Here is a 23,163-nt window from a genome sequence, read left to right on the forward strand (position 1 = left end):
GTAGGAGGAGGTGGAGGATGAATGTAATAGGTAGTATTAAACCCCAGTATAGTTAGTGCATAAAGGACAAAGATGTCCTTCAGATTCAGATTTCTGAATTTTGTAAACATTTTGCTGACAAGTGTGTTCATATTAGCATTTATTATCTTTTACTTAGCATACTGCCTTTTGTACAGCATTTGCGCCATCTGCTTATGTGGAGTTCTGCTAGATTTTCATGCTGCATTACCATTACAAGAACTACTTGGCGCTCTCTATCTTCAGCCTTCCATCTGAATTAATATCATAGTTTAAATAAATGTATTCACACTTTTGTACTCATAGACACCATTAGTATTTTTTTCTTCCCTCTTCTCTTAAGTTCACATTACACAGCCTTGATTTTTTTTAGTAGGCAATCAATAAAATGGCTGTATGCTTAAGAAACATTTATTTACTTGAGTACAATAAAAGTTCAATAAAACTGCTAGGCATTTAATACCGAGTCAGACTTACAATAGTTTTAGAGTAGTTGAAATAGAGTAGCACCGTTGCTTTGCCACAAAATTAAATCATTATAAAATTCAGTCTGCTTAGATTTGGTAGAATTGTCCTTTTTATGTTTTTAACAAGCACACAATTAAAGTTTGTTGCAATAATTTTGTAAACATAGTCCTAAAGATACCACAGTTAGGTTTCCTCCATGTATATGAGATTGTTTGAACAAACTATGTAGCCAAATCTCCCACTCTCCACCCCCCATAACCATTTTTCTTTACAGATTCTTGTTATTTAAATACAATATCTTATAAAACTTCCTAGTTTCTGCTGAGTCACTCTATGTTGTCCTTGGCCTAACTGGAGTGTTTGGTTTTTCTGTTCCCCACCTGGGTCGTCTGACGTTACCTTTCTCTTTGTTACATAATGTGTATTATTATCGCCTAATCTTGTTTGTTTATGCTTTAAATATTAACTTCCTTTTTATTTCATCTTGTAAAGCACTTTGAGCTACATTGTTTGTATGAAAATGTTCTTTATAAATAAATGTTATTATTGTTATTGAACCTAGCCTTATGCAAATTCAATCCATTATTGTTCATTATTCTTCAAGCTCCACATCTGATGATCATGGCTCTTGTGATATTTATTGTGTTGTAGCTGGCTCGCATTTAGTTTTATAGAGCTATTATTAATGGAATGTTCCACTTTGTTAAGTAACATTTCCTGTGTAGTTAATTGTAATGCTAAATGTTCGTATTATCATGTAATTAGCAATGAATAGAAACTAAGAAAAAGTAAAGTAAAATGTTAATATTAACACTGTCTTGCAGGAGCATTTTTTTCTGAATTTTATTTATTTTTTTCATTTTTGGAAAATACCTTTCATGAGCTCACTTTTATCAAATCAAAACACAATACAAGCAGTTCTTTGGGACTGACCTGTTTAGAATCCACACCCATTTAAAAATGTTATTTGTACTTGCTAGTGAATGCTGTCTTGTTAGATTAGTTTGTAATTTATCTTGACATTGTCATAAAGTTGAAGGGCACTACCTTCTTTTATCATAGGGAAATAATGCAGGCTACTTTTAAGTGTGCCACTTTCTCTTTTCAGTTTATCAGAAACATAACATTTATAGCATAATATAAACTGCATTGAAGAACTAAAATGTAGAAGAATGTGTAAATTCTTTTTGTTCAGATAACGTGGTCAATTTGTTTTCATTGGTAAATCCAGTTGTAGTGCAGCTCAGAAAAAACACGCCAAGAGAGAGAAAAACAGCATGAAGTGCTTTACTTAAATTAACTGGACTGCTACATGTATTGGTCAAGTTTGAACATGTACATTGTGCTTAATTGAGAATGGAATCTAATCATTGAAACACTGCAGTTTTAATTGTTAACAATGATAGATAGATACTTTATTAATCCCACAGGAAAATGCACAAATTTCAGTATAATTGCAGTACAGTATATGATTGCAGTATATAATTTATAAAACTATCCAGGTTCCCTGACCTTTCTGGATTATTTTCTTGGGCCTTTGGTTTCAGGAAGAAACTGGCTAGCTTGTAACTTGAACCAACCGCATATGTAACATAGTATGACATAAAACAAATATTGTGTTACTTTTGAAGAGCCATTATTTTTAAAGGTAAAGCTTGTACTCCAAAGCTATATTTGATTTTTTTGTTGTTTTTCCTTTTTAGCAATATGTTTATTTTGTGACATTGCAAATGATTGTTACACGTTTCTTTTGACTGAAATAACTATTTAAAATGTTAAAGGTATAATTTGTTGGAGAATAAGTAAGCAAGGATAAACAAATGTTAAAGTCTAGCTAAATGTAGTTTGAAGTATGTGCCATCTGTAGACTGTTCTTAATGTCTTCAGTGACAAATCTGGTCTTTTTGTAGACAATGTATCATTCATTAAGGGATTCTGTCTGCAGTGTCTAGAGGGTACTGATTCATGTGGTTCGTTGTATCATTTTCCAGCTATAACAATTTCTCTATGGACTTTATTGAAAAATTCTCAGATGGCCTATCTTGCCTTCTGCATTTGGAATATATGCATGTAACAGGTATATGTTTATGTGTTAACATTTAAAAATAAAATTGAATTCATAGAACAGTTTTCTGGTTGTACAATGAGGAGTGACTGATTTTCTATACCTGATTTAATAAAATCTTAATATTCCTAAAACACGATTAAGTCTCCCAAAATTTTTTTTGATAATATCTAGCATTTCAGAGTGTTAACATCTATTGTACAAAATAGTTTGCCCTCTGCTTTCTCATCTGTAATGGAGGTTTAGTTTTACTGAGCCCTTTTAAATGATTCATAAAAAGGCATTTCCTGTTTATGATTAATGTGTATTCCTCACAGAGTTCTTTTTTTGTAATTGCATGCCACTGCAGTGCATACGCAGAGAGACAGATTGATGTGAATCCATGACAACAAGGTTTTTCCCTTGTTGTCAAGACACATTTTTGGAAAAGACGAAAGCACTGCAGCATGAGATGCATCCATACTTTTGCTGAAACTATGAATCTTTACATTCCTGTATTATGACTGATAGTATTGAATACTGCAACCTGAATCTGGAATCTCATTTAATAAAAAATGTTATGTTTAATTACCGGTAGGCTGCTTCTAGTTTTAAAACGTTTTCACATAAATCAAAACTACCATATCCGAACAACAATGCCTTGTGAATGAGCGTATTATTCAAGCAGTATGATGTGTCACAACAGATCATTTGATCAACCTGATGCTATAACCAGATAAAAAAAAAAATAATACATTGTTTGAAACTTGCAGTAGTTAATGACTTAGATATGTTTGCTTATTCTTAAAATTTTGTTTTTTTTTTCTCTTTTGATATACCTTCATTTTTTCCCTTTTGTACCTGTAATTTTATTTATTTTTAAAAACTTTAATAATGAACTTTAAAAAGACCTTTTTATGAAATTAACACATGTATGATTATTTTTTCAATAACACGTTGTCTAGACCACAAGAGCCTTTAAGAGTTAAACTATTGTTGATCTCAAATATGTGTAAACGTTATGTTGCCTATTTGAAATATTTCTACTGCTCATATGCATGGTCTTTGTAACTGCAGTTGTGTTCTTATTTCACAATTTTTCGAAAAGATCATCCATTCTATAAGCATTTATGCCCTTTTTTTTAATATAAACATTTCTATTCTGCCATTAGAAAACACAAGGATTTTAATGTTGAATAGTGAATGGAAAAAATAAGTTTACCCATTTTATCCACAATGACACGTCAGATATTTAGGGTAAGAGTTAAACTTTTCAGCTTTTGATGCACTTGCAGATTTATGTGAATTACTCCTGGTCTTCCATAGACTTAGAAGAGGGGATTAAACTGGCAGCTTCATAGTTGACATGCGATTGTGTATATGTACCTATTTGTGTATGTGTGTATGATTGTTTGTTTATGTACATTATAAGAATAAATTTACTGTTTTGATCATAATTTGAATTAAATAGCAGCTGTTTTTAAAGGTATTTCTAATACAACCAGTTTTCAAGCTATCCTCTTAAACCTATATATAATGACATCATCCGGAGGCTGCAGACATTCGTATTTAATTTTGGTCGTGTATTCATATTGACTGATCTATATTTTTCTAACAATCACAAAAATAAAACTAAGTTTTACAATAATTCTTTATTTGCATGATAAATTTGCTATAGTAAAGTTTTAAAACAGATTTTAAAGTCATCTTATTTAAAATAATTTTGTTGGCAGAGTTTTCTGTAAGCACGACTTGTGTGGCATTAAGAAAAATAGTAGTTCCTGTTTACGAAAGCAAGGGTTTAAATTGTTCACGTACACTTTGTTTGATAATGTCCCTTTTAAATGTGAGAGGAAAAAAATCAGGATTGCTTAAAAACAACCTTAATACATACAGTACTAACATTTCTGAGTATTTTATTAGGTTCTCAGTATTCAAAGCTGGCTTTCACCCAGAGGACTGCTGTGAGGCCCCACAGGGCTTTGTTTCAAAGGGTGTAATCAGCATTTCAGTGCACATTTATTTCACTGTAGTAAATATAGCATTTTTCTGTTTTTGACCATATTTTTAGTTTCTTTTCATTAGGGGAACTGTTCATGGAAGGATATGGATTTAAGTTTTGGCATCAGGGTTCAGTGGCTGAGTGTGTGTCTAGCAGTCTTTACGTATATAGAAATAAAATGGAAGTTTAGTGTTTAGTAGGAGTAAAACATTGTGCAAGGTCTGCTACCGTATAGTTGGATTTTTCTGATAGTAAAATAAGCACTTGGCAGGATTGTGTGAATCAGCATGGGATCTTGTTACCATGGTGCCGAGGCCATTTTGAAGAACACTTGTGTTATAATCCAGAGTGTAAAGCTTTATAGCTAGTTTCAAAATGGCTGAAAGAGGTTTTAGGTGCTTCACAGTTTCAGTTACTCACATTGAAGTTACATGTGATTTGATCTGTGATTTTTATTTTTGATAGATCTGGGTTTATTTTGTGTTTTGTTTTGCTTTTTGTGTTCTTTTTGGTTGCATTTGTTTGAGAAATATTATAAAAATAAAGAAACCTTTGACATTTTTAACAGGAAAAATGTCAGTTTAATGTTTAAAGCAAAGTCAGTAATATTCAAATGGAAAGGCAGAGGTGTAATTTCAGCTTTGCAACTTATCTTTTAAAAGCAGTCATCTTGTACCCATTAAAAATGTTTACTTTTTTTTTCCCCTCTATTGCTGTAAAAAATATGCTTTGAGCACCTAAACCACCACTTTGACCTCACAGTGGTATAATTTGAGTTCACAAAGTTAAAAGTGAGGCAGTTATTTCGAACAAAGTGCCACATTATTCTTAAAACAATAATATTAATAATTAGACAAACTGAAATAAAGGCCTTTCAAATGTATTTAGGTAGTGATATGCCTTAGGCACATTTAAGTATTATGAGCAGTTTACACTTAATTTTAACAGAGTATAGTGATGTATTCACTACAATACATCAAAGTATCAAAACCAAACCAAAACAAAACTGTGGTCTCTTAATAGTAAGTCTGGGCCAAGATGCAAGCAGCATAGTCAGTAATGCCTGAAGGCTCTAGCCATTCTCTGTGTTTCTCTTTTCAGCCTTAGTCTGACTAGTTTTCTTAAAAGCCAGTATTGCTGCACTCTCTAGCTGTTAAACCAGGTCAAAATAGAAACATGACCCGAACCAGCCCAGCCAGAGCAAGTCATTATGGAGAGGTAGGGCCTTCACTGGCACTGGGGTTTAGCTCAGTGAAACAAAGATCTCATTATATCACATGCCCACGTGAGTTTGCCAGTTTCCACCCTCCCCCCCTTTCAGGAGCACCATCCCCCCACACAGTAGCCATAGCTACACATCCTGACTGCAGTTTCTGAGCCAAGGCAGCCGTGAAGTTATGGCACAGATTACTAGAGGATCAGACGATCCAGACTAGTTGCTACTTGTTTATATGTATGGCTAAATTAAGTTTCCCCCCTGATCTATGCACTTCCCTAGGATTATTTGTCATTTTTCTAGATAGTCATTCATACAGATCTGAAAATAGCATGTTGTTTATACATATAAATGTCTGAAAAGAAAAGGCTCTGGTTTGCTCCCCTTTGTGTCTTCCTGTTGTGTTAAGGCTAAAAAGAAGTTCATACCCTAGACTGCTATAATCATAACCTTTCTGTGTATGAAATTGGTGTCATTTTGTTTAAGCAGATTCCTATTTGATGTTTGAGTTCTGTGAAACATGCTGTTTTTAAAATCTTGGCCAGAGCTCACTTTAGTCACCTACAGGTATGATTTGTAGTGAGATTCTTTAAACTGATACATTTGTCACTTAAAACAGTCTGTCTTGTGATATTGTGCACATGTACACACCATTGAAATGTCACGATTGTTTGTGTGGTTGCAGTACTGTGTGCACAGCCGCAAAGTGGAAGGCGTGGGCAGATTGCAAAGGAGAGGGAGGGAGCATTTCAGTTGTGAAAAGGGGAGGTGCTTATGAAAACAGTGGCCTTCTGCATTCCTGCTCTGCTCAGTAAAGAACTGGCTGCTTAGAAAGAGGCCTGAAATTTCTCTATGCTTTCTCTGCATTAAATCCTTTAAAAAGCAAGCCTGCAGCGATTGGAGGTAAGTTTCAAGTTGTGGTCCTATATAAAGGTAATGTGCTGAATAATTTGTGTGTGTGTGTGTGCGCATATGGGTAAAGTTTCTAAACAGTTTCCGCCACCTTCTACCTTTTTTATCATCATTTTATTATTTTATAAATAGATGGCTACCTTTTGTTTTTATTTCTGAAAGCATAATTTTAAATTGGGTCAACTTGCCTTATGATTTGCTTTGTTGCTGACCATCGGTTTTTCAAATTCAGAAATACAATAGCGCCCTCCTGTTGGTGACTTTGTGTTTTGACACAGCCCTTGTTGAAATGTTAAACAGGTCCAGGAAGTAGTGTGGTTGTTAGTGGGTGGATATGAGCAATCTCAAAGCATGTTAGCAGGTATAAAATATCTTTTTAAAGGAACATGCTTCAGTGTTTGGTCATTAGCAGGGATCACATTTTTCTAAGGTAGCTAACTTGCATTTAAATAATAGAACTTCTTTAGATTTGAACACGCACACTTATTTTTAACGATATCCTTAATAAAGTATGATGACTTTTGCTCACAGACATTTTTACTTGATGTAGTATAAAGACAGTTTTAGTGGTTGTGGTGGCTCAGTGGAAGATACACACATGATACACATTCAAGCATCATTTAAGGAAGGTCCTACTTATGAAGCGTGGCACCTCCTACCTTTCTGTTTTTATCTTGCTGTGGGAGGAGCCACTTAAAGTTCTGATTGGTTTAAGTGGTTTCTACTAATCTGGGAGGAGCCACTTAAAGTTCTGATTGGTTTAAGTGGTTTCTACTAATCTGTACTTTGTTTTACTTTTTTATATTGAATACTCTCTTTCCTGTTTTACTGTAAAAAGATTAATTTTACTTTTGTTATTTTTTTGTTAGCTTTCCATTCAGGATGACTTAACCCTTTTCCTTCATCAAAGCCAAAGGAAGTATCAAAACAGCCACAGCACTTACGTGTGGTGATAGGTGGGAGGGTATATGAATGATTACAAAGCATTTTTGGCAGCTACAGAATATTCTTTTCACATTTGTCTTCCAAGTATATGCTCAATAAAAATTTCTTATTAATTTTTTTTTTTAACTTTAACATGTGTCTTTATGAAAAATGTAAGAGCTATACAAATTTGAATAAATTGGAAAGTGTCTTTTGAATACCAGTAACATTTTTAAGGTGAATTTTATTTATTTTTCATTTCCTGCTTTATTTCAGTTTAAAGACTTTCTTAGTGGGTGCTAGTGGCTCAGTGGAAGGCATGAGCAAAGTGCATATCACAGCTGTAGATTTGAATTGCCTATTTAAGGAAGATCATGCTCATGCATTCTGACACCACCTTCCTGTATATCTTTTTATGTTGTTGTGGGAGGGGCAATTGAAAGTCAGTGTTTTATGTAAGTAACGTTTCAGTCTACATTTGAATGTTAACTGTTTATTAGTAATTTTAAGAATGCTTTAATATTTGAACAATATTGTACCAAGTTAAAGAAACTGCAGGAGACATTCTGGACGGTACATATTTAACAAAGCTGAGAAAGGAGCACCACAGATACCCAAGTGAAGGTCAAAATAGTCTTAGTAATTTGAGTGGAGAGAAATCATTTGGAATGGGCATATTGTTAGAATGAACAAGAAATGACAGCATCCTCTGGCAATTTATCATTATTGGTCTGTAAAATTTTTTCTAGTTTACAAAGTGGTCTCTCTCTAAAGGAGTATTTAATTATTTGGATGTTTTTGGTATTACCTACAGTATATGCATACATACAAGTATTTACACATATATACATTTTTACCAGCACAAATCTTTTTATTAAAAAAAATGCATCTAAATGTTAAATTCATAATAAATCCCCAAGCTGTTCATAAATAAGGCCCATCATCAATTTTTACCCAAATGTTACCATTTGAAATTAAAAAGGGAATACAAACTCCTTTATTTAAAATATTTTACAAGTACAAATCAAGACTAATTTGCAGGGGTGGTAATGTTGTACAATTTTGTAAAAGCAAAGAAGACTAATTCTTAGATAGTTACATTGATTCCATAACTTGTGACATGTACAGAAGTTATCAGCTCTTAAACTTGGTTTGTAGTCCTTAATCACTTTCCCATTAAATAAATAAATTGAAAAAATACAAATGTGACAAAAGCAATAATCATTCTACTAAACCTTAGAATCCACAGCATAACAACAGAACATTTTAATTACTAGCCATCCATTTTCTGAATTGATCATCTTGTTGGTTGATTTCCAACCTCAAACCCAAGATGGTGACCATTCCAGCAAGTGTGAAATTAAAACTTCACTAAACATTAAGGGGATAGGATGGTATTAAATTTTAATTTTCTGCTTTACCTCAAGCAGAACGAAGTACTGCGTTGATGTGGCTGCGTGGAACCTAACCTCTGTTGTTCACATGTCTGTAATTTCCTTGCTACAAACAATACAATTATCGTCCTCAAGTGAGGATGCTGCTGAAGTACATTTGATAAAATGTTTTAATTTTATCAAAATCTTGCACATCAAAATACTGTCTCAAAGTTCGAATAGAGCAGGATGAATAGTAAATTACCATTTTGTATATATTTTCATCTTTTGACATTAAATGTTTTTTGTCATGACCAGATGCTGGTAGCTTTTTTTTTTCTTTTTTTTTTGCCCACATTTACAAAATTTGTTGTGGCAGAATGAGGGACTTTCCTAAGGCGACTTTCTTTTTCTTTTTTTTTTCTTTTTTTTTATGTACAACTGCATACAATAAAGTATCCTCTTGGATTGAATGAAAATTTGTATTTGTTTATTTATTTATTTATTTGCTTTCAGATCAGGTTTTTCAAACCAAACATGTCCCTTTTACTTTTGATAAACATCATGGGCTTCAGTAGTCTTATTTCATTTCTTGGTTTTTCTTTTGTTTTGGGTATGTTTTGATGTGGTTTCATGTAAGTTTTTATATCAATGCCCACTATATTAGAAAACAAAATTGTTTGCTATGTACATTTTTGTAGTTACTTTTTCAAATCTGATGTAGCAGGAATATTCAGAGTGAGCCATTCTCCATCGTGTATCACTTCGAACACCAGTGATTACACTGTTACCTGTACAGAACGGGGTCAGCTGATCTATTTTGAGATTGTTAATGTGAACAGCAAACATCTTTATGTAAATAGCATTTTTTTTTTCTTTTGAAAGATTTAATTGTTACGTAGGGTTCAGTAGAATTTATGATTCCCAAAGCAAGCCTCGGATTACCTTTCTTTTTTTGCTTTTAACAGTATAGACAGAGCACTGATTACGTTGACCTTAAAGAGTGTTTAGCTCAGCAGAACTAGATGTGTTGTACTGTGATATGAAGGAAAAGGAATAATGGTGAGAACTTATTTTCATGTTTTGGATTTTATCCTAAAATTATGACAAATATAATAGAACAGCTAGAAAAAATGCTCAGAAGAGTCTGTGGTCCATTTCACACTTGAAAGTAGGTTTCACTAATGTTGTTTCCTTGATCACTTTCTGATTGTTAAAAAGAATAAAAAGGGTGTCATGGCTCCAATTAGTCAGCCTACATTTAGGTCACCATTATCAGGCACATGTCTGTCGTCTATGCCTGTTAGGATACAACGATGTTGGCGCCTTGGCTTTATGCATCAGGTGTTCTGTGTTGTCATGTATATTCTTTAGGGAAGAACTTGCACAGCTGCTTCAGTTCAGATGTGGAAAGTGATGCAGGCCTGAATTGGGAAAAAAAATATTTGAAGTTTTTTAAATTGGTTTGCATAAGAGTATTTTAAGAAGTGATATCTGCCTGCCAGCACTTTCATGTATTATCTATGTATTTGTTCTTCGTGAAATAAAAAAACTACAGCTTTGAAAGCAGGATTAAAAAAATACCAGTAGAAAAGAAGTAATGACAGCCAGAATAGTAGCAGTGCCAATCCGAAATTTAGAGGTGTTGAATTTTTGCATGCTTTGCCAGGATGTGCCTGTTACTACAGTGATGCACATTTGTGTTATTAAAACTATATTTCAGAATACAAGGTATTTTAAAGTTACCTGCTATATTTGAAACATTCTGCATTTCTGTACGTTTAACAGGAAAGAAATGTATCTATATTATAAAATGCTAACCTGATTGGTTAGTTGGAATTTGATGTGATTTAGTCAGTTTGGCTTTTGTGATGCGATTAAAAGAGGTAGTGGGGAGTGTATGATGCATGAGGAGGAGTTAAAGGTGTTGGTGGCACGCTGAGAGTCCTCTTCAAACACTGGGAGTATGAAAGTGGACAAGAGGCGAGTAAGGTGCCTTGAAGTGACCAGAGTCTGACAAGCAGGCTTTACACAGGAACATTGTCAAGCGAGGTTCAGACACTCTGGAACTTATTTTTAGAGAAATAGTCATCAAAGTATTTTCTTAGTTTGTCAATCCATCACAATCCTTAGCAAGGGGGCCATGATAAAGCAGAATGATATTTTAGGGGATTGGAAACATGTTCTAGTCAATAAAACATGCTCTCGAGTGATACAGTGGCATGCAAATGTTTGGGCATTCTTGCTTAAAGCGCCTGTTACTGTGAATAGTTAAGTGAACAGAAGATGAACTGATCACCAAAAGGCATGAACTTAAAGATGAAACATTTTTTTCTAATATAAAAAAAAAAAAAATCTTGGAAGGAGACGAGACGTGATTTTCTCAGAGAGACGCTTTCATGTCCCACGAGACATTGTGCCAAGAGATTTAATCACACCCGGGGCAGGAAATTAAAGACAAAGAGTAGATGACAAAGTAGAACATCTTAAAGAATTCAAAAATGTTGGCTCAGTACACATGCAGAGCAGGTTAGAGATAATGGAAGTATGAAAATTTGAAACTCTCAAAAAAAGGATAGTAAAGATCGCATTAGCGCAAACAAACGGAAATTATTACTCGGTGAAATAACAGAACAGTGAAAAGAGATCGAATATATTGTTCGGATTTAAACTTTAAGTCGGAGACTTGTAGATCGTCTAATTCATGTTGCCATCAGGGGGAAAAAAAAAAAGTAGTGTTTCTTCCCAATGAAGAGGCGTATCCGTGAGAATTAAAAGATTTGTTGTTTGGTGAAAGTGTAATCCTACTAGAGAAAATCCAAATAGAGAAAAGCCCCACGAGACAAGACTTATGCAAAGGGATTTGGAAAAGTCCTGCCCACATAACCCCACACACGGTTCAATCATTTCTCATTAGTATGAATGCTTTTGTCCAGTGTTGTCATGATGTAATTCCAAACACGGAATCAAAATTCAATGCGATATTGATGAAAAGGTAAAAGCGAAAAGAGATCAAATATATGGACATAGGTGATAGGACAGAAGTATGTAGATATTGTTTGGCTTTAAACTTTAAGTCAGAGACTTGTAGATTGTCTAATTCATGTTGCCATCAGGGAAAAGTAGTGTTTCTTCCCAATGAAGAGGCCTATCTACTAGATTTAAAAGTTTTGTTGTTTGGTGAAAGTAAAATCCACATACGTGAGCGACAGAGACACGAAGTTGCTGGCGCTTAGTGCAGGCAGGGGGGGTTGGAGAGTGAAGCGAGCAGGGGGTAAAGCCCCCTAGTCTTTAATATTTTAAACGATTTCATTTTTATTTCCATCATTCAGATACGAACTACCAAAAATATTAAGAGTCTGAAGCAAAAGTTTGGGCACCTGACATGCTCAGTACTTAGTAACACCCCCTTTGGCAAGTATCATAGCTTATAAATCACTTTTTGTAGCCAGCTAAGAGTCTTTCAGTTCTATTTTGAGGTGTTTTTGATCATTTTTCCCTTGGCAAAAGGCTTCTAATTCTGAAAGATTCTTTGGCATCTTGTATGCATTGCTCTCTTGTGATCTATCCAGATTTTCAATGATGTTTAGGTCGGAGGACTATGAGGGTCATGACAAAACCGTCAGCTTGCACCTCATGAGTTGTTTCATTGTAGATTTTGATAAGTGTTTCGGATCATTTTCTTGTTGTGGGACCCATCATCTTTTTAACTTCACCTTTTGTTTTTACAGATGGTTTGATGTTTGCTTCGAGAATGTGCTGTTATTTATTTGAATCCATTCTTCTCTATACCAGTGACATATTCCCTGTGCCACTGGCTGCAACACAAGCCCAAATCATGATTGGTTCACCCCATGCTTATTAGTTGGAGAGGTGTTCTTTTCCTGGAATTAGGCACCCTTTTTTCCCCAAACGTACCTTTGCACATTGTGGCTAAAAAGTTCTATTTTCATCAGTCCACATGACTCTTTTTTTTTTTTTTCCAGAATGCATCAGGCTTGTTTAGATGTTAATTTGCAAACTTCAGACGCTGAATTTTGTGGTTAAGATATAGAAAAGGTTTTCTTCTGCTGACTTTACCATGAAGGTCATATTTTTTCCAAGTGTTGCTGCACTGTAGAAGAGTGAACCACCACTACAGCATCTGCTAAATCTTCATGAAGGTCTTTCGCAGTCAAAAGGGGAGTCTTATTTGCCTTTCTAGTAATCCGAAGAGCGCTTCTTTCAGAAAGTTTTCTTGGTCTTCCAGACTTCAACTTGACCTCCACTGTTCCAGTTAATTGCCATTTCTTAGTAACATTACGAACTGGGGAAACGGCCACCTGAAAACACTTTGCTATCTTGTAGCCTTCCGCTGCTTTGTGCTCATCAATTCTTTTATTTTTCAGAGTGTTAGGCAGCTGCTTAGAGGAGCCCATGGCTGCTGATTGTTGGGGGAAAAAGGTTGAGAAGTCTGAGAATTTATACAGCTTTGCTATTTGCATCACCTGGTGTTTCCTAATGGAAACTGAACAAGCCAAAGCCCTAAAGAGTTATTGAAGGTCTGAGACCTTGGGAAAAGTTATCTGAGACCTCAAACATCTTGGGGTGCTCAAACGTTCGCTTGTTGCTCTTTTCCTTTTTTCACTGTACAATTTTACTAAGCAGAAACAATACCCTAAGCTTGCATAAAATGGTGAAAAAAAAATGTCATCTTTAACTTTATGCCTTTTGGTGATCAGTTCATCTCTTGCTCACTTAACTCTTCACAGTAACATGCATTTTAAGCAAGGGGACCCAAAATGTGCATGCCACTGTATACCTTGAGAAAGCCAGCTTTTAAAGTGTTGTAAGTTTTTGTCAGAAAAAGGTTTGGTTTAATGGAAGACTAGGGGGCTTCGCCCCCCTGCTCACTTCACTCGCCAATCCCAGTGTTTGGTTTTCCAGATACACACTTTTAAGATTTTTTTTTCTTAGAATTGTTGCTATTTCATTAGTTTCACTTTTCTTTCAGAACTTCTGTAAAAACAATTTTTGTAATCTTGCGAGTCCCAATATACTGAATCTTTTTAATGAGGTCAGGATAGGTTTCTCTGTCTGTTTTGCCTGTGTTGAAATTCCAATCTACATCATCAGCAGTTAATAATTTTTTTTACAAAGTAAAAAAAGTAGAGTTCTGCATTGGACTCATGTCCGTAAAGGCGTGCTATTTTCCTCTCACAGTTCCAAAAGTACATGGGGTTACCAAGGTGATAACCCAGCTTTACTCTAGGTTTTTGTACAAGGGCTAGACAGAACGTTTTTGACTCCTGGGGTAAATTTAGCTTTTTAAATAAGCAGACAAATATATATATATATATTAACAAAGTAACCAATAAATGCATGTGCGGTAAACTCCATTTTTGAAATTCTCAAGATTCTTTATTTGTCACATGCATAGTTATACAGGACAACATGCAGTGAAATGCATTGTGATCTGCTTATCAAAAACCGTACAAAGTTAGAATATCAGTTAGATTAACAAAAAGTCATAGATTGAAAGATAACAGTATAGTATAACATAATAAATAAGTAAAATTATGTGCATAAAGTAGAATTAAGTGTTAAGGTGAAATAGTGTAGTAATTATTGTGCAAAACCAAAGTTAGACTGGTGCATAGTTAAATGAGGCAGTTTGTTTGTTTGCACTACTACGATCTTTACTGTCTTTATTTATATATTCTAATTTTCCTACTTTCATATCCTTTAACTTTCTCCACATGTGTATAACGCCAACGTTTTTTTTTTTTTGTTTTTTTTGTTTTTTTTTTGAGCCTTTCTAATTTCCCTGGTTTCATAGTCTCTAATCTGCTCTGCATGTGTTTTGTGCCAACGTTTGTAAACATCTTTATGAAGTTCTACTTTGTCTTTTACTCATTGTCTTTTAATTCTGAGCCGGATTGGACGTGCTTTTTTTCAATTCCACTTGTTCCGGGCTGATAATTACTTTCCTTATTTTCTGAATTTGCACCTCAATTATTCTTTTTTGCTCTTTTTTCTGTCCAACGCATTTGAGTCTCTTTCCTCCGCGCTGATTTCTTATTCGCTTAGATGTCGACATTTCATTTATAACGTACTGTCCTTATACGCTTTATATGCGCTGAGAGCCCTGGATCTGTGTGTGCTCAAATCCTTCACAAGACTGAATGTTTTGCTGCCTATTTTCCTATTTGGTAGATTGTAAGTAGTGCGTGTTTTTGGTCTCGCGGGTCTTTAAAATGTCTTCCGAGAAGATCATGTATCGTAGACTTGCTTTTTGCTTTCCAGGACAGGATTTCTTTTTATAATAGATAGATGTTTGTGCTATACCAGCTAATAATAACTTGAAGCACCTCTATTGCCCATAAGTAGTTTTTTTTTTTTTTTTTTTTTTTCTACCATACAACATCGCCTATCATAAAATTAAATAACTTTCCGTGGGTCAGAGTAAACTATTGCTTAAGGGACTCTATTCTGATGAGTAGAGTTGCATGACTTTTGCAAAAAAAAATCACCTGACACCTTGAATGAAAATATCATTATGTATGCTTGCAGGTAGGTATCTTACAGCTGAGAACCTGTTGTACTGATAAACAGTAACATAAGCATTGTTGAAATCTGGCACAGAGTTGAACTCTCCAGTCATTCCCTTATGGTAATCTACTATCTAAATTTCTTTGAAAGCTGAGCTAACAGTTATTCTCACTGTCTTTGTTCATCAACTTCCAGACATTTGCATGAGAGGGAGGAAAAGCAATTTCTAACAGAAACCTACATTTATTAGGTAAAAAGTCATTTGTAACACCCTGGCAAATTGTTACATGAATAAACTCAGATCCCCCAACCACCTGAAGACACAGTCTAAACTATCACAAAGAGTAATTTTTTCACATTCTTTTAATTTTTATCTAAACAAAATTCAGAAAATGTATGCTGCAAAACCATTGTCAATGGACCAATAAAAGTAATTCTCAAAATATTTAAGAAAGCCTGAGTACATTATTAGACCCCAGTTGGTTAAAACAGTATGTTCCCAGCCAATGCTTTAAGAGGACAATTACTGAAAAACCTCATAACTAGTGATTTGCATATTTCATGTATGAAACAATGGTAAAATAAAGTTCTAATTAATCCAGCTGTTGGAATGGGTTATATATTAAGGATAAAATTCTAGCCCTCCTCTTGCAATATTTCCTAGACATGAACAAACCTAAGCTACAACAGCTAGAAGATGAAAGAGAAAATACTTTTTGAAAAAGTTACTTCTCAGCACTTAGTTACTTCATTGAAGCACTGCTTGTTTAAGAGTTTTTATAAACAATACTGAAATACTCCCTGGTGCTTATGGTGGCATTTTGTTTTTTATTAAATTCATATAACACAGCTTTATGAATTGCTTTGTAAATGTTTTGCATGGGTAGACAGCTTTTGCATTTAGCACACAGTGCTTCATTGCTTAGCCCTGGCACATCTCTGAGGGAAAATTGTTTTAATCTTTTAATTCAGAAGGCTTATAGTTGTAGACTTTGAGATTCTATTCAGGATGTGTTTTTTTTTAATTGCTATTTTAGAATGACTAATCATATACAAGTGGACCTCGGTAAATATCAAGCTTTCAAAAGCATTAATAAAAAATATTTCTATGTCTAATTTCTGTGTCGGTTCTCTTAACATTTGTAGTCTTTACTCTGAAACATTGAATGTGAGTTCAATTAACTGTGCATGCAGCTTTGCAAGAATCCATTTCTTAAACCAAAGTATGTACAATACAACTTAATTGTATCTAGTAATTAAAATCACTGACAGTATCAACAGGCATGTATACCAACACTCCTCCTACCCTATGATTTACAGTGGGATTAACACCTGAAGATGATATTCATTTATCTATTCAGCTGTTTGAATCAAAAATCTCAGATTTGTCCTTTGGTCTGCATCCAGATTTTCTTTGGTTTGATGTTCACTGCCTGTGTTTCTTGGCTGAAATATGTCTGTTGTTTGTCTTATTCAGTATTGTTTTCTTGGCAGCATTTTTATGAAGGCCTCCTCCTCACTTGATGTTGAGAGGTGCATGTTGCTTAAACTCTATGAAGTATTTATTTGGACTGTAATCAGAGTTGCAGTTAATTTGTGACTCTTGAAGCTGGAGACTCTAACAAACATACCGTCCACAGCAGAAGTAACACTTAAGATCAACAAGTTTTTAAGATTATGAAAAACATGGATTTAATCAGGAGTGTCCACACTTTTGCCTGGTACTATAGCTAGTGCTAAAAGAAGTAGAATTTTAGCTACCTTTTTCAGTGTCCTTTAAGTTGTGTGGTATTTAAGTAGGGGGAAAATTCTGCGTTACAAATATAAACTTGGAAGATGACATGACTGGTTACTTTTTGCTCTTAACCAAACTGTTTTTTCCTTGGATTATACGCACAAGTCACTCAACCATTCCTTTTCATCTGACTTTCTGATCAACCAGCTGATTATTTTTATAATCTTACTCTTTTACCCAGGTAAAATCTGTTTCTTAGAAAATTAATACTAAATTCATGGCAATTTGAAATCACAAGAGCAACTTTTCCAATTGCCCACACCCCTGCCACACATGCTTCTTAAATTTATATTTTTCTGTTTTCTCCTTTAATAAGAGTTTTGTCACAAATGTAGGCAGCTTTTGCACTTATTTTGAAAAATTGTCTGTTGGGGGACTCAGTAACTGTAAGCACTTTGTTCATGCTTGAAGTGTTCACATTGTACAATACAGTCTTTTTCACAAAAAATATAATCAAATAATCAACATCTTGGAGCTCCCCTTCCTTTAAGACTAAAAAAAGTCTGTAAAGTAGAGCAATCATTTGTGTTTGGCAAAATGTTCATTCAACTGATGTCATCAAAAGTACATGTGAGGATTTTTTTTTTTTTTTATCAATACCAGTTAAGTCTAAGACTTGTATGTTATATAGTTGATCAAAATAGTTTTCTCTAGATTAACTGAACTTCTTTGGTGTCCACTGATGCCCAGAATAAGTTTTGATTTGTTTCTCCTCCGATAATTCCTAAGTACCAAAATACTTACTTTGCTTGTCACAATTCAATTGTTTGGACAGTACAGTATCCCTGTTATTTTGCAAGTATGGAGAGGTGCCTTTTTTTTTCTAAAGTTCTTTGAGCCTTGGTTAGTTATCTTATTACACTTGCACTTAAAGCAGTCCTTAATGCTAATACAACCATTCAGACTCAGTTGGAAGTACAGTAAACATATCATGATGTGTATTAGTAATAGGGCAATTCCCACTGTAGAGAGGAAATTTGCGTACTTGTGGCAAGTCCCAAAAATTGCTTCTATGAGCACCTCCATGTTGAAGTGCAGATGCAGTCACTAAATTAATTTCCCCAGAGATAAACATTCCAGAATGCAATATAGCCAATGCTCTTCCTTTATACAAATAGCAAATTTGTTCACAGTCTGGCAAAGCTAGTTCAGCAGTGTTGATCTAAATACCAGTCAGACACATTCAGCTTTATATGTTAGATTTAAAGAATATAAAACTCTTTGCACTTGCTGCATACCAAGCCAATTAAATTCAGAATTCAATAGTGAGTTCACTACGAAGGAAAACCATTCTCACATAAATGGAAAACAAGTCCAAATGCAGTTATGGCAATATTATAGTAATCAGGTGCACCATGAATAGATCAGATAGCAGAGAGAGTTGAAAATGTCTCCCTTTGGCCAAAGTATACCACACACTTCATGCGTTCTTACTAATCAGATAGCAGAGAGAGTCGAAAATGTCTCCCTTTGGCCAAAGTATACCACACACTTCATGCGTTCTTACTAATATTTTTTATTCCTTTTGTGTTGCACAGTGAAGTGAATGGACATTATTATAATTGTGTCAATCTGGCCAGAATTATTCTGGTACTCAAATGCTAGAGGCAATAGACATGCATTATACAAGAAACCTTCTTCCCTGAAACTGACATCATAGTGGCTAAACGCTGACATATGTTAGTTAACATACAAATTCACAGACAACTTTTTAAATATATTTTTGGCCTCTTTAAACTATCCAGATATATGCTACAAAAAGAAAAAGCAAAGTTGTAAAAGCTACTGTTTTTCAAATCAACTGTAAACACAGTCTTATTGACGGTATTTGTTTAGGTTTGGTAGGGTTTGTTAGTTTTCTTTATTTTGTAATATCCCCTCTCTTATAAAATGGAATGAAGGTTGAATGGGCTCATATCTGATGCTGGAAAATCCAAAAATATGCCTGATGCTTGCTGAAATATTCCTGATACTTAGAACATAAGGGAGAAGTATATGAATTGCAGATGTATAATAATAGACCCATCAGACGCCACAGTTCCTCAAGAATAACAGTGTTTACTAGCGGTACTAAAATTCATTCATCTTAATATGAATGCCATATGAAGCAATAAACAATTAGATAGTTAAGGATACTTTTGTTGACAACAGCTTTTTGGGTGACTTTTCTGCCAAGGTTTTTCAAATCAAGCTTGTCATGCCCCTTTCTTGGGTATTTGACACTTGTGCTATAACATTTGTGTTTGCATTTTAGACATTCAGGAAGCTTTACTAAATTCTTAATGTTACTTATTTATGTGGACTTGGCCAGAATTAACAGTAAAACAGGATTGGTCTTAAGTGCAGTAATAGTCCTTTATCTTACGGTTAGACTGTGTCTGTCTTTTCCCCTATTAGTCAAACATGTACCATAAGTGCTTTTGTACTATTTTAGTTGCTATATTTGTCAAAGTTCTGTTGTCTTCAAAACCCACTGAGTTACACAAAGTAAGCAACTCTAATAACTGCAAATATAGTGAGAATTGAGCGCTACTAACCATTTGATACTGTTAATCATTAGATGTCTCTGCCTGGTACTTCAGTTTCAATTCAGAATCATAAAATTGTGTAATGTGGGCCAGTATGCATGAGTAATAGTTACTTTGTCTTTCTTGGAAGATGGATGGGTACTGGCATAATGGTTTTGGTTTGATATTTGCGCCACTATAACTAAGGAGACAAGATAAAGTGTGTGCAGTTGCTTTTCACTGCCTTGGAATCTACATGATAGCCTTGCTCATATACTTCATTTTCCAAATTAAGTAAATGAAAGTTGAAAGTGATTGGATTCAAACTCTACTCTGTACAACTCTAGTAAAAATGCAGAAATAAATGTTTATCATCAATACTGAATTTAAAGTAAAAAAAAAGAAAATAAAAAATCAGATACTTGTGTAAATCACAAAGTATTTGTTTGAGTAAAAGATATTCAGAAACAAGAACGGTTATCGGTATTTATCAAAACATCATGCGTGTAATATAATCCTTTGTTCTGGCTACATTTTCAAAGGAAAACTGTGACACCTTGTTCAATATGTTATTCACAACCAGTTTATTTGTAGCTTCTAGGCTTTGGGTTGCTGATGTTGTAAAGGTTTTGAGATCTTTTAGCAATTGTGGAATACACATTGTGACTTTGATCTTTTGAAAAAAATGAAGGCATAGTATGGTTTACAGAGGCTCTTAGTACAGATGTAAAGATCACTGCATATTTTGTTCTTCATTCTGTGGTCTTAAATAAATATGCTGGTTTGCTCCTAAACCTGATAGTGCTAAATCCTTGCTTATTCATTAACTATCTTTTAAATCAGGAGCTTGCTCTTGTGATCTGTCAAGGTAAACACATGAAGAATTTACTTCACAAGTATTAATATCCTGTTCCTAATAAAGAAGCCCTAGAAAAGCACTTTGGTCTGAAGGTTATTAGAAGGCTTTGAAGGATATTTGACCTTCCTTTCGTAATATCCCTGCGTTTTTCCTTTTTATACAAAAATAACTCTTCCAAACATAATAAATAAACATATAATGCATTACATTTGCTTATTGAATATATTTGGAATAGTATGAAGTTATAGAACGTTTTACTTATGAAATTAAAAAACATGCTGATTTAATACATCGATCCATGTGTACTATAAATTATACTACAGGTGTGTAGTGTAGCTGGAACATGTAATAATGGATAATTATGTTGATTTCAACAGTACTTTTCTGTGCTTGGGGGCTGCTCGTCTGTCTAGTGCTCTTGATTTTCTGCCAGCATTTCAGCCTGAATAATCATTGTCTCTTCTTGTTGCATGGCAACTCCCCATCTGCTGCCTAGAACTGGGTGTAATATTAAACCTGTTGACTGCTGATGTGCAAGGCACAGATTGATAAGAATGATGGAACAACTGGTTTTCAGTACTTAATGTAGTAGCCTAGACGCTAGATAACACATTCACGATGTTATGGGAGTTTTATTCTATTTCTTGGGTTAAAAATGCTTATGTTGACTAAACATTTTGTGTAACTTCTGCAAAAATGCATAATCCTGAAAAAAGACAGTTGTGGAGTTTTGAAATGATATGCTGTGTCCAGCTGTCATCCTGTATCTTTAGTTCTATACAGTGTGTATGATTGTGTAACATTTACAAGTACGAGTATGTACACTACATGAATGTTTTAATTGTGGAAGAATAAACATTTGGTTGTTGAAAACTATCTATTTAACACTAGTTAAAAAAAAACTCTTACAGTGTAGCTTGAAAAGGCGTACGTGCTCAAATAAATTGTACATGGTCTGTGTGTATTATACAACATTTATCTATAGTAAAAAACTGCAAAACAAAAATTTTGCCTCTTAGAAAAGTGATCTCATTGCAACTGGCTTTTTTTAACCTGATCTTTAAATTAAAGGTTAGCTGCATGACATTTAACTCCAGGTGGATGAAGCACAAAAAATGATGATACTGATGGTGAATGTTTAATAGAAGGCAAGCTGACAAGTGAAGCTTTATGTGTGTACCATGCAGAAGAACCAGCCCAGTAACATATCCCTCTAATTAACAAATTACTCAATAAGGGGACTAGTCATATTGATGCATAAATACTTCAACCTGAATTAGCTTCCTGCAAATATTCCACTTAAAACTCTTGACAACTACTGAAGAATGTAGATCAACTTTTCCATCAGCATGGCAGGCATCATCTTCTCTAGGGACATTTCCCTCCTTGCGTGTGGCCAGAGTAGACTCTGACCAATTCATTACCTTTTATTGATACTTCTACATGCATCCCAAAATAAAGATGGGAACCCAGGAAGGCCAATAATCTCAGGAATTGGCACACTGATGGAAAATATTACAGGATGGATTGAAAGCATTCTCAAACCCCTTGCCAGAAACACACCCAGCTATGTACAGGACACCACCCACTTCCTTAAACTTGCTGCCCTAAACACCATTTCTGAGGGAGCCTTCCTTGTTACAGTGGATGTGGAGGCATTATACACAAACATCCCCCATGATGATGGAACTATGGCCTGTCAGACGTACCTGCAGCAACATGGCTTACAAACAGAACCAGTGATAACAATAAAAGGTGTCATTTGACCCTACTTTCTCCTGTATCAATCTATGGCTAACATGGTACAACACTCTACTGCAACTCATTACCTTTAATTGAGTTTAGCAGGTTTGTACGTTTTCTCTATTCCCATGAAAACCATGGTAACTGTGAATTTTTGACACTTTAAATTAAAACTTTACATTCATAGGGGATCTAGTGCAAACACATTTCATGGTGTCACTGATGATTTATATTTTTTGGGAGTGTTAATAGGAGTAATATATCAAAATAGTAGCTTGACTGGCTATTTTGCAGTATAGGCAGTGGTTTTGTTGTCATATTAACACATTTTTATTAGGTGTTTGCTAAGTATGTCTGGTAGTTCTCAATCTATTGTCTTACATAAATAGAAATGAAAAGCCTACTAGATTATGACAACCCATCTGTTTATCCATAAAATGTACTTGTGAAGTTCATTCGATTTAAATATTCCATACATTTTAATATGTTTTTTAAAGGAGGACTAAACTGTTTTTTATACAAAGTATGTTGAAAGTTATTTATGATGCTTGGGTTGATAATTTTCCAACTTATTTGTTGTTGACCTTCAGCAAAATTTCTTCTATGGAAATTCATTTTGAGGTGAAATGCCCAGAGTCCCAGCATGTTTCATAATTGTCATTATATTACATGTAAATGCTGCCATTTATAATGGATATCATTTGAAGTGGCTGCAATTAAATTAAACTATAATCTGGAATTTTTCTATCAAGTTGTCGTCTGATCATCTGG

The 23,163-nt window shown here is 34.4% G+C and overlaps 1 protein-coding gene across 7 annotated transcripts in view; it reads left to right on the forward strand.

Moving 5' to 3' along the window:
* Window positions 1-23,163, forward strand: part of atf7ip (activating transcription factor 7 interacting protein) — a 180,254-nt gene that overhangs the window by 95,348 nt on the left and 61,743 nt on the right. The window contains exon 1 of one of the 7 annotated variants that reach the window (XM_028815371.2): window positions 6,532-6,651. The exons of the other annotated variants lie outside the window; for them this stretch is intronic. The gene's annotated coding sequence lies outside the window, so the exon portion shown is untranslated. Of the gene's footprint in view, window positions 1-6,531; window positions 6,652-23,163 lie in introns of those variants that run through there. 7 annotated transcript variants of the gene reach the window in all.

Source organism: Erpetoichthys calabaricus, chromosome 12 (genome assembly GCF_900747795.2).
Source record: "Erpetoichthys calabaricus chromosome 12, fErpCal1.3, whole genome shotgun sequence".
In the NCBI taxonomy this organism is placed as follows: domain Eukaryota; kingdom Metazoa; phylum Chordata; class Cladistia; order Polypteriformes; family Polypteridae; genus Erpetoichthys; species Erpetoichthys calabaricus.